Source organism: Lutjanus erythropterus, chromosome 4 (assembly GCF_056507025.1).
Source record: "Lutjanus erythropterus isolate fLutEry1 chromosome 4, fLutEry1.hap2, whole genome shotgun sequence".
Lineage (NCBI taxonomy): Eukaryota > Metazoa > Chordata > Actinopteri > Lutjaniformes > Lutjanidae > Lutjanus > Lutjanus erythropterus.
The window spans coordinates 27,332,134-27,339,530 of NC_139320.1; positions in this window are offsets into that span (position 1 = coordinate 27,332,134).

Sequence of the window (7,397 nt, forward strand, 5' to 3'; positions counted from 1 at the left end):
AACATATTAACCTAACTACATTAAACTAACAGCAGATACTTACCACTGATCAATCTGGATGCAATCATGATTGTTTTAAAGCTATTATTGCTAATTAATGACCATTTTGAGGCCTTTGGAGATCCTTGTACTGCACAGATATTTGAGCCTAATTCTCTGTACAATATCGCCTCCCTCAGGCGCGGCGCTGCAACTGCACACAAAAGGAGGCAGATTCATGAGTTGGCAAAAAACAGGCAACAGCAGGTCTCCTCTGAGTCAGGACTCATACTCCCAGAATTCATGTTAGTTCTGCTTCAGTGGCGTATCACCTCCTCCCCCGCCTCCTCTCCGTTTTACCCGCTGGACGGAGTTGTATCCCGGCGAGCAGTGTCCCAAAACATCTTAATAGGCTGCCGCCGGCTGCTGATGCAGGGGGAGAGATGGGCGAGAAGGCAAGCATGCTGAAGGATGCCAGATGGAGACTAAGCAGGTAAGGATGTGTGTATGTGCATACTGTCTGAATGCTGCTGGTCACCGTTTCTGATTGAGTGTGTGATTATGCGCTTTTTCCGCTCAGACTTCCAGCTTTTCTGTCTGGTGCATCCCTACTGCCTGTTATGACCGAGAGGGGTGTGCCTGTGCCACTGACACCCATCCACTGTGTCTTTTTTTTTTTTGCAGGAATGCATTAGGCTGGCCACACAGAGATGTTCATTACATTTTTGGTCAGCAATTAGTCTGCAAAATTATTTCCCGGCATATTGTTTATCCCCACTATTTGCATTAGAGTAGGAATATTCTACTGCCAGTCTACTGGCCATTTTGTGTCAAGATATAGGCTAATATATTTATTCAGAGCTAAAAGAGGACTAATGAGATTTTGTTCAGGCCGTGAGGAGACTGGAAACTGGATGTTCACTATTTGATAGTCAGTAAAAGGAAATTGGATGTCTAAGGATGTGAGATTATGATTATGGTTTTGATTATTCGATTAATTGTTTGGTCTCTAAAATAGGAAAAACTGCTACTACTACTAAAAAAATGTCCATCATAAGAATTTCCAGTGCCCGAGGTAGCACTTTGAAACTGCTTGTTATGTCAACAGATTTTTTATTTAGAGCTCCACTGATACCAGATTTTAGGGGCCAGTGCTGATAACAATATTAGGGAATACAACAATTCTGATAATGATATTGCAGTGATCTCTTAAATGTGATTATAAAACACTTGTGATATGTAAATGGAGAAAGGATATTTTACATTTTCACAATAAAATGTATTTTCCAAAAATGACATCAGGGCACTGAAATAGTAAACTTTCACCACTTTAATAATTAGCTATATCATAAATTAATTTACATTAAAAAAACAACCAGGCAAAAAAGCCTAGCCTGTTTGTTAAACTTGAATTATGAAAAATTATAAGATATTCATTAAAATGCTGCCTATAAAACTAAAAGATCCCAAAGTAAAAACAATGTGCAATATGTTCTGTCAAAATTTAAAAAAAAAGGTGCATACTGGACAAATTTAGATTCATTAACAGGACTGGGTTATAATCCCTGAAGACTCAGCACTATACTTCACTGAGTGGGGTTGTTCTTGGAAGTGACCGCTATTTGAAGCTGTCACTACAACACATCATCAGTTGTGGACATCCTACCTAGCAGCTTCTCCTTGGTGGTGCACTTTTGTGAGCCTTTTGCCAGATAGGTTTCATTTCTGCCTGGCCAAACCCTCCTCTGCCTTCCTGGACATGACCCACTACGTCTTGTTGCCTGAGGGCTGATTTTGTGCAATATTGCAGCACCTGGATCCACTTTTTTCGTGTAGCTAGGGTTGGAGCAAGGCTTCTAACCACGAGTCCCAAGATTCTGTGAGTGTCATCTCCAGTCTTGTTTTGGCACATTTGTATTTTTCCACCAGACCAAAGATAGGCAGTGACAGGGCTCCATTCCCATAAAGCCCCATGCTGCTCAGACACCTCGGTAACCCAAGCCATTTCCTCACTTGTGAATTCACTAGTCTCTCCAGGCGATTGGCATGAGATAGACTCACCTCATAGATGGTGATTGGCCACCTGAGTCGAGGCAGCAGTCCAAATTGAAAGCACCAGAGCTTCAGCTTCCCTGGGAGAGCAGTGTTGTTGATTTGCTTGAGGCAACTGATTGTATCCTGCCTGACTTGTTCCACCTGCTTAGTGTCTAGGCATTTGGTGCACGCTTTTGTTGTTGTTAGTGTAGTCATGTCATCCAAATATGCTCTGATTGGAGGAAGATGTAGTCCACACTTTTTAAGCATTCCCCTCCAAACACCCATCTTGATGCTTGGATGATGAGATCCATTGCCACGGTGAACACCAAGGGGGAGATCTTATAGCCTGCAATTAAGGCTTTTGCCAAAATGGCAGAACTGGCTGATAGTTGAAGAGTTATTTTCTTTGGGGATTAATATCCCTGTTGCCCTTTGCCATACCTTCGGGACAATTCCCTTTTCCCATTTCATCAGCTTACAGAAGTGTTTCAGGATGCCAGGGAAATCTTTATACAGTCTGTATGGGATGCCATTGGGCCCTGGGGCTGAAGCTGTTCTTGCCCGTTTTACTTTATTCATCATGTCATTCCATGTTGACTGTCTTACATCCATCTGGTGCTTAGGTGGGTGCATTGGTGGCATGTCATCTGGAATTGTGACTGGCTCATGCCTCTGGTTGTTGGAATAGGTGTTCCTCAGGGGCTCCTCCAATTCCCTTACTGGTGCTCTAAGGATTCCACTTTTTCCTTGACAAAGAGGCTTTTAATGAATTTATATGGGTCCCTGTAAAACCCAGTCCTTGTCTGTTCTTTCCTCTTATATTGCTTTCTCAAACATTCTTTTCTTTGAAGCTTTGCCAGACACTGCTCTATTTCTGCCTGTAGTGCCTGAAGTCCTTGCCTTTCCACTTCAGTGGCTTTCCTCTGCTGTTTTTTCAGTTGTCTTTTTTTCCTTCCCGAGTCTCTCCATCTCCTGATGTCTCCTGGACCTGGACAGGGCTGATGGTTCTTACTGTGACCTGTGATTGTGTATCTTTGATCCAAATCTCAGATCCGTAGATGTATATGGTGTCTTCTATCTTCTTTCTTTCCACACATCGCTTTAGTCCTTCGAGAAGACGGATGAGTTCTGTGTCGATGGTCTCCCACTCTGTCTTTTGGCAGATTTGAGGCTTTCATTCTCCCTTCCTACTCTCTGCTGTTGGCTGTGGCTGGTTGGGCTCTTGACTCACCTACATTGGTATGTCTGCTTGATTGAACTTTGGCCAGGGTGTTGATACCCTGTGAACTGTGGTGGTTGTCTTGTTGCTTGGTTTCACTCAGCTGATTTATCTCACCCTACTTTGGTGAATCTTGAGGCCCTTCTCTGTTATCTTTGTCCAGCCACAGATTCAGCTTTATAGCTTGTGTCCCGATGGCCTTGCTGATATGTCATTTACTATGCCAGTCTTCTTTCATTCTTGGGTCTGTTACTGTGCGTTCTGTCTGTGAGTCATTTTGTGCTCCTGCTCTGACAGACTCAAGGGGTATTCTTCTTGAATTTTTCATAGCAATAGTTGGGTGGATCCATTATGCTTGCTAGCAATGGATTCTGCTGGCATGAGTAGCTAGCCCAAGCCAGACCCAGTGGGGTCTGTTCCTTCTGGTCAGTAGTCTCTTCAGGCCATCACTAGGTCTTTCCCTGGTTGTCAGCTGCCCTTTTGCAGTGGTCACTGGTTTATACCAGATGTACAGATTCTTATTGCAATGGTATAAATACACAATAAATGCACTGCATATACACTGATGCCGATATAGACTGATATAGCTGTGATAGACTATATAATATCGGGCTAATAATATCAGCTGACTGATCCTATATAGGTCTTGCTCTAATTTAATTACAAAATGAATTAAAAATGATGACATTGTTACATCAAATAATAAATATATGAGCAAATAAACTAAAAAAAATCACTAGGATAATTTCTTCTTGTGTCTAAACTTAATGACCTTTGGATTCATGCCCAGTCATTAAGACGCAGGACAGTTTGATCCAGTGGTCCAGTGTTGACCAGTGTTGACAGTAGTATTGATGTGGTGACCAGGATGTTAAAAATGATATGCTTGTGATTAAATATTGTTCTTAGCCAAGACCTTTGGTACTTTAACACTGAAGCATAAAATCTAAAATTTTATGGGGTGAAAGTGCACGGAGCTTATTAAAAGCCAGACATAATGTCTGTGCAAAGTGTCTCATCCTGTTGTTTATGAGACTGTAGGCTGAGCTCTGTTTTGACCCAGCAGATTTTACATTACTTCATGATACAGGCAGTTTTTAAATTAAGAATCCCTATGAATTAGGGAAGAATATGAATAAGCCTGTAGAAGAAGTAAAATTAATTATCATTCAATTGATTTTAACCAACATGAAATAAATAAATGGCTATTTTGATTTTCAGTTTACCTTTTAAGTCCTATATCAAGTAAAAAATGGCAAATATTCACTTGTTCCTGCTAATAATGTAAAGTTTTGCAGCTTTTCTCAGCATCATATCATTGTTAAATTATTCCCTTTGGGTTTTTATAACTCTTGTTCAGACTTCATAAACAATCTAAAGACAGACATAATTAATTTGTAATCAGCCCCCAGATGGAGTCATTGTGACTTAACAGAGTTAGAGTTTCCAGTATTTGTGTTATGTGTCACTGGTTTAAAGTGAGTTTAAAATGAGGCTGTGTTTTTGTTAAAAGGTAATGTTAAATATTCCCATGCACCAACCAATCAGACTTTAACAGTAAAAAAAATCAGAATCTAGAATTGCAACAATTAGTCAGTTAATCGATTAGTTGTCAACTATTAAATTATTCGCCAACTATTTTGATAATCAACTATTTTTTTTAAGTTTTTAGTTCTCTGAAACACTGATCAACGTTTTTCACAATTTTCTGACATTTTATGAACCAAACAACTGGTTAATATAGTAATATAGTAGAATAATAGAATAAGTGTTAGTTACAGCCATATCTGAATCTGGTGATAGTCACTATCAGTCAAATCTGATCAAACCACAAACACGCAATTCTGATGAAGTGAATTATCTGATGTTTTGAGTTTTTTTTTTGTTTGTTTGTTTGTTTGTTTTTTTGATAGTCGTGGGCCTATATGTTGTCACAAATATTTAATTATTTGAAACATATTATTGGGAATTTAAACACTTCAATTTTCCAAATCAAGTTCATTTTAATCAATAATAATAAAAAAATAAGTAATTTTTGTAAACATAGTATTTTGACTCAAGGATTACCACTATAGAATTGGGGGTCACGCATTTTTGCCAAACCTGTCCTGCATTACTCCTGCAGAGACCATGACAACCTTTTTTTCTTTAAATGTTGTACATCCCAGAAGATATATCATAACTGGGGATTGATACCAAAAATTCATGGTACGATAAGGCCACAATAAAGTCCATGGTACAATATTTGGCAGGTTGTTTTTCCCATTAAGTAATACATCTGATGTGTACAGAATTTGGTGTTTGTACAAAATTATTTTTTTTTTCCTTTGAAATGTACTCAAAGAATAGTGGATATGAAACTGTCTCAACTTAATGCTGCTGCCTTTGTGTGATCTACTTAAGCAAATGAGACCATCAATGAGAAGATCGGCTGTTTCTATACAGTTATTCTTAATGCCTGTGAATGGGTCATATTCTCCTTGAAATCAGATGAATCGGCCTTCCTCCCAGACAAAGTTAAAGTGAGTAGTGTGTTAGCCAGGTAAAAGGAAGCAGAAGATTTTCTTTGGATAATTTTGTTTCAATCAGGAGAGACTTCTGAGTGTACATATTTAATTGATATGTGCACAATCTGGATGAGTAATGTGGAAAGTCCTTGGCAATAATACCTCATTGTGACATCATCATGTATAAGGGGGTATGTAGGAAACCCCCAGTGGAGTCTAGACAGTGGTGGTTGTGAAGGGATTGCTGAAGGCATGTGATGAGTAGTGGGCTTCAGATGAGCTCAACCTAAGCTCTGGATATGAAGAACTGGAGGTGGATGGAGTGGAGGAGGTTGGCAACGACTCTGACCTGAAATGACAGCTGACAACAGCAGAGAGGAGAACAGATTTTAAAGTTTTGTCGGCGCCAACATGATTGGAGATAGAGACTACATTTGGTTGATTAACTGAAAAGTGAGCACCCATAATAAGATGATTGAGAATAAGCAGGAAAGAGAATAAGAGAGAGAGAGAGTTGAATGAATGAGGCGTAAAGATAGTCTTCCTGATTGAACTTACGCTAAGCTTAATTTTTTATGTTATATTTTGTGGTTATGGCCATATGGGCTTCCAAAATCAACACAGTATTGAAGTTCCTTGTAGTACCTTCAACTTAAAGTGCTTCTGCTTTAATTCTTGAATAAAATAAAATAAAAGCAGCCAGCCTCATCGCTGGCTACCAAAAAATGCCATGAATTGCCTTTGCCAGTGAATGCTTAGATTATGTATGTACAGTTTCAAAACAAAAACGATGCAGAAGTCTGCAGCAGTTCTTTCAAAAAGAATAATAAAATAAAATAAATAACTATGTAATATCACCCTGGATACCGTCACTGTCCGGTACGTGATATATTGTTGCTTCCCTAATCATAACATTAAAGTGATACACCCTCATCAGCTGACAGACAGTCAGGTGTGCCAGATTGCTCCCTTCGGGTGCAGAACAGCTAATGCGGTGTTACTGTAATGCACTCATTCACTTAACTTGGAAGGGGTTTTTGTACAGTGCAGCTGACTTATTCACTTTGAAGAGTAAAGGTGTGTGTGTGTGTGTGTGTGTGTGTGTGTGTGTGTGTGTGTGCGTGTGTGTGCATCTGTTCTTACTGCACACACTCCCCAAAGGCTAGTCCTCACCCCCCTTTCCTTTTATAGCCTCAGACATGTGGAAGGAGGGGTGGGAGATGTGTGTGTGTGTGTGTGTGTGTGTGTGTGTGTGTGTGTGTGTGTGTGTGTGTGTGTGTGTGTGTGCATGCGTGTGTGCTGGAGGGGGACAGCCTGTGTGAAGGAGTGGCCCACTTCTACAAACATGGCGGCACAGTGGGATGGGAGCGGTGTAAATGTGTAACAAGGTGCCTACCCCTCCCTCCTTCCCCCACCCACACCCACCATCCTTCCCTCCCTTCCTCATCTGCGGTTTGGGGGGGATGCAAGACGAGAGGGGGAGAGGAGTCTCTTCTCCCGTCACTCTCTCTCACAACACCGTGAGAGCCACAGGACTCATGCTGTCCTCCAGCACACCCACACACACACTGCACTGAGAGACACTGAGAGTGTGAGAGAGGGGTACAGCAACAAGAAAGGAGAGAGGGAGGGAGGGACGTAGCAAAGGAGATAAA